Consider the following 5,095-nt stretch of genomic DNA (forward strand, 5'->3'; position numbering starts at 1 on the left):
GAAAGGTGTCTCAATGAAAGGCAATATGCACATCTATTCAAGTCTTAAACCCACATAATTATGTCATATAAAAGATTATAAGTTGATTATTCGCTGCAAGATGCACATATAATCAATCAAGTCCTGTGATTCCACGGACAAAGCCTTCCTAATAATACCACCAGATCCTCCCAATGATTTCTTACCTTAATTGCACCCATGAGTCATCACGCCTAATCAAATCTGAATTGCACCAAATCTCCTGATTTCCTCCTCTTTTCTTCCATAAGTACGGTGCAAATCGTTCCCATAGCCCACCACAAATACTTGTGAGGCCATGGCTAGGAAGAAGGTGAACCTGGCATGGATCGCCAACGACTCCCACCGGAGGGCCACCTTGAAGAAGAGGAGGAAGGGCTTGGTGAAGAAGGTGAGCGAGCTCTCGACGCTCTGCGACGTCAAAGCTTGCCTCGTAGTCTACAGCCCCCAGGAGCCCCTCCCGGTGGTGTGGCCCTCGGTCCCCGAGGCGACTCAAGTCGTCGCCCGCTTCCGGAGCATGCCGGAGATGGAGCAGTCCAAGAAGATGATGGACCAGGAAGGATTCCTCCTGCAGCGAGTGACGAAGCTGCAGGACCAGGTGCGCAGGCAGGAGCGCGAAAATCGCGAGCTCGAGACCACGCTGCTCATGTACGAAGGCCTCGCCGGGCGGAGCCTGCACAACGCCGGCATGCAGGACGTGACAAGCCTTGCATGGATGGTGGAGATGAAGATGAAGATGGTGCACGAGCGGATCGAGATGCTGAGCGCGCAGATGGCTTCGCAGAGGGTCGAGGCGTCGAGCCAAGTAGTGCCGGCGGCGCCGGTGATGAAGGAGAAGACGCCGATGGAGGCGGCGATGGAGGCTCTCGAGAGACCGAGCTGGTTCATGGACGTCATGAACCCTAATGACAACATGATCTATGGTGGTGGCGCGGGGATGATGCAGCCCTACATAGACCATACCAACCCATGGCTTGACCCCTGCTACCTCCCTTTCAAGTGAAGATGCATCTCTACTGCTGCTCCTACCGCTAGTGCTAGTGTTTCCAGTCTTAATCGAATCCTCTGCTTTCAGTGAGTAATTCTAGTCTGACTAATGGATGCTTTTGGTTAGGGTCTGTTTTGCTGCTGTTCTTCTTGGGTATTCTCACGATTATGAATAAATTTAAATCATGAAAGGGTTTCTTCTATGATTAGCTTGGTCCATTCCTTTGCTCGCACATATATATAAATTTTTCTTTTTTTCTTTTCACGCTGAACTGAAGCAGTCGAGAAAGATCTACCTTCTTTGATGTCCTCTTTGGGACAAAGAGGTGCTGCAAACCTTAAAAGGCTTTACATTAAGGAACTTGTGTTCGGTTTCATTCGGAAATTTCTCCCATGAGCTGGCCAATCTTTATAATTAAATCCAAACATCACCGAACTACTGCTGGTATTAACAAAATAGATACCAGTTCCTTGGATGAACGAATATATTTTAAGGCAAATATTGCCTTAATTTTCTCTCCTTTTCTGTAAAGGAACATCAAACTTAACTACTTCCTTTGATAAGAAAACAATATTTTAATTACTACAAATGAAAAAAATTATTTATACTAATCCATGTTAAATTTATTCTTATTAACAATGTCAGAGATATCGCTGCATTTGTATGTCTGTCTATGTTCTTCCATAACTAATTAAATGGCAAGCATTCCATCGAATGGTTGTCAGATGGAAGAATGAATATAGATGTTCTAATAAACAAATGTTTCATGGAGGATGGATGTCATTATTAGTGGAATCAATGTGCTATATAGAAAACATTTATTAGGTCTAGTTTATGGTAAAAAAAATTAATATTATTGGCTACTATTTTGCAATCTAGGGGATTAAGACATATTTTAAGTAAGATCTATCTGCAGAAATGATTTGACAAATTTAGAACACACGGAAGATGTAATGATATGCTAAAAATAAACGATAGTCGTCTACCATATGACCGCTACTTTGCTAAAGTGACAGGTAGTCTCTCTGCTGAGTGATATTAACTTACACAACTGGGGAGCAATGCATAGATGGCATGAACTTAAACTCATATATGAATAATAGATTCATAGTACAATAATACCAAAAGGATATGTGAAATGCGGCTTCTCCCCTAATGCATAGCTAAGGGGCCAAGTAAGTCCATAATGATTATGAAGTGTTAAAGGAAGTGGTAGCATGCACATTGCACATGTTCAATTGAACGAAGTTCCATAACACTTCAAATTATTAGCAAAGGTGGAATAGCTTATCCAATTGTTTCTATGTGGTGGAGGCAAATCTATAAAGATCAAACTTTCCAAAGAAAAGGAAGGTAGATATAATCTCATATGGAAACAATCTAATGGACTAAAGGCCCATATCAAATTAGATTTTATTAAATGTTTAATTAACCATCATTGAAATCAGAATTTTGATCTTAATAATAAATAGAAGGGAAAAGAAACATAGATGTCTACATATGTACTTATGTACATATATATACTTTGAGTGTGTGCTTGCATGTATGTGGTGGTGTTTATATTTGTGTGTGCAATGTAATAATATATACACCATATGTATTTATATATTTGTGTGCCCAAGATCCCTTCAAGTTGGAGCTTGGTCGTGGATCAAAATCCTGGACACAACCTTCCACTCCAAATAGTAGCCTCGCACGACCCGAGCAGCTCTCGATTGAGCCCTCTAACATCTCTCCCACCCAACACCTAGATCAGGCCGGTTTTCGGCGGCAATAGATTGGTGCTAGTTGAAGGGCTATGATCCCAATACAAGAGGTCTCCTCTTCGGAAAGCGAATACCTTGTCACTATGAAGTCTCATAGGGGACAACCAACACCTTCTAATACTTAGCCAAATATACTAGAGGAGTCTAATTGCTCTTTGTAGAACCCACAGAAAACTCCACCCCATCGAAACCGCAAGCGGCCCTAGGAGTAGCCCCTGAGTAGTTTCAACTACTCATGCAATAGGTTCAAGCACTGACAGCCACTATCTAGATCCTGTTGCAGTTGGTCGCCGATTAGCAGTGGCTGCAGCAAGCTCGCGAGCCGAGCTAACATGAAATCCCAATGCACCTGGGTCATCACTCCCCTTCCCAAAGTGGATGACAGGCGCCACAAAGTCAACATGCCCATCCTTGAAGTCCCAACAAGGCCCCACGTAGCTGCCATTCCCAACCGCAGAGCCCTGTACAAGATACTCAGCACCAATCTTTTGATTTCCCCTCCTTGAGAGGAGTTAGTGTCTAGTCACTTCTCCCCTCGTTGATCCAAGGAGGCTTCTAGGAGGGAGGCAGACCTTGGTTGCAAGTTCGAGAGTTGGACCGACGTCTTGAGGCCCTAAGGAAGCACCAGGCTGAGTAAGGGAGGGACATGGAGTTCAACACTGAAACTCCATTCTCGATGAGAATAATGCCATCTTAGTGCACTAGGACTGAATGGTCTGCGGCAAAAAAAAGAATAATAAATGAGCTTAGAATAATCTAGTAGAGCCCAATAAGAAGTCGAGAAGGAACGACGGTGGCCCTTGTTGATTAAGGAGCCCTCCCTTGAAGTTTGGGAAGGTACACTGCTTTGAATACCTCCTAAGGGCAGATCCTCATGAAAATCCATAGTCAGAGCTACTAAAGTGGCCTCAAAAAATGAAGCCAGCGGCTTGCAAAGACATGACACTGTTCTGCAAGTTTCATCGCGACTATGGGCATGACATTGAGGATTGTATTTGATTAAAGAATGAAATCGAGACCCTAATTTAGCGGGGCAACCTTGGTGCCTACATTGATGATCTGCATGACCGAGCAGACAATGGTCGAGAGCAACCCGCCTCCGAGGCATAAGTTGACAACCGATCAACCGTGGAGGTCATCAATACCATCGTCAGAGGAACAACTGCTGGTTGCATAAGTTTGTCTGCATGAAGAGCCTACATGCGAGTTGCTTGGACTTGAAGCTCATTCCTGAAGAGATCGAGGACGAATGAGGTCATTTCTTTCTTGAATTTTGATGTGGAGGGTGTTTAGAACCCTCCATGATGGTGTTGTTGTAGTTTTCCTTATGATAGCAAATTATAATATAAAAAGAATTTATGGATAATAGAAGTTCAATATGTGTCTTGTTTTATGAGACATTTTGATGCGAACCCACAAGGATTAGATCCTTAGACCCCATGAACAAGATGGTATTCTAAACCCAAGAAAGCTAAAACCAGATTTGGATGATCCACTAGAATCCTTGAATATGAAGAAACAAGGACCCAAAGTGCTGAAACGCCACAAGGTTGATCAATCCTTGATAAGTTTAGGTAGTTCAATGAAGAACATAAGAGAAAGCTTCTCTCAAATCTGAAATTCAGAACAAACTCATTGTCTTCCATTCTTTATATGACCTCAAATATAAATATGGAATACCCCTCCAAGCATGGAAAACATAAAGCATTAATTAACTACCTTGGAACACCCCTCCAAACATGGAAAACACAAAGCATTAATTAACTACCTTGGAATATCCCTCCAAGCATGGAAAAGATAAAGCAACTAATGAGAAGTTTCAAATGATGAAAAGTCTTCATAAATTCATGCAACCCATTAAATGAAGATAAAAACACCATGTTGAGCTCAAATTAATGAAGTCCAGGTTCAAATGAATCAGCCCATGTATGATATTCAGCAAGACTTCTTCATTTATGGTAGATTTGGCCTAAGTGTCATCAACAGCTCCCATCTTCTACTTGAACGACATTGATGACTTCTTGTGAATCTTCTTGTGAATTGCTCAAGCCCAACTTTATAGCTGTAGATTCACTCGAAGCTTGCCTAACCCATATATTTAGAACAAGTCCAATCAGAGCTTCTCTAAGTCTTTTAGCCTGGGACCTTGTAATAGGCCCACTTGGAATGTGCAAAGGATCACTTGATATACTTGACTCAGCTTGTTCCTCTTGATGAGTCGCATTATTCCTCCTTTCCTCAAAAGAATTCGTCCTCGAATCATCACCTACATCAAAGGAAGAAAGATCAGCAACATTGAATGTAGCACTAATGTTATACTCAC

General features: G+C 42.3%; 1 pseudogene; it reads left to right on the forward strand.

Moving 5' to 3' along the window:
* The first annotated feature begins 316 nt into the window (after positions 1 to 316).
* LOC148699575 (agamous-like MADS-box protein AGL80 pseudogene) lies at positions 317 to 1,051 on the forward strand (annotated as a pseudogene).
* Positions 1,052 to 5,095: the final 4,044 nt, after the last annotated feature.

This window comes from Phoenix dactylifera, chromosome 17 (assembly GCF_051530095.1).
Source record: "Phoenix dactylifera cultivar Ajwa chromosome 17, Ajwa_hap1_PhDact_Kaust_v1.1, whole genome shotgun sequence".
Taxonomy (NCBI): domain Eukaryota; kingdom Viridiplantae; phylum Streptophyta; class Magnoliopsida; order Arecales; family Arecaceae; genus Phoenix; species Phoenix dactylifera.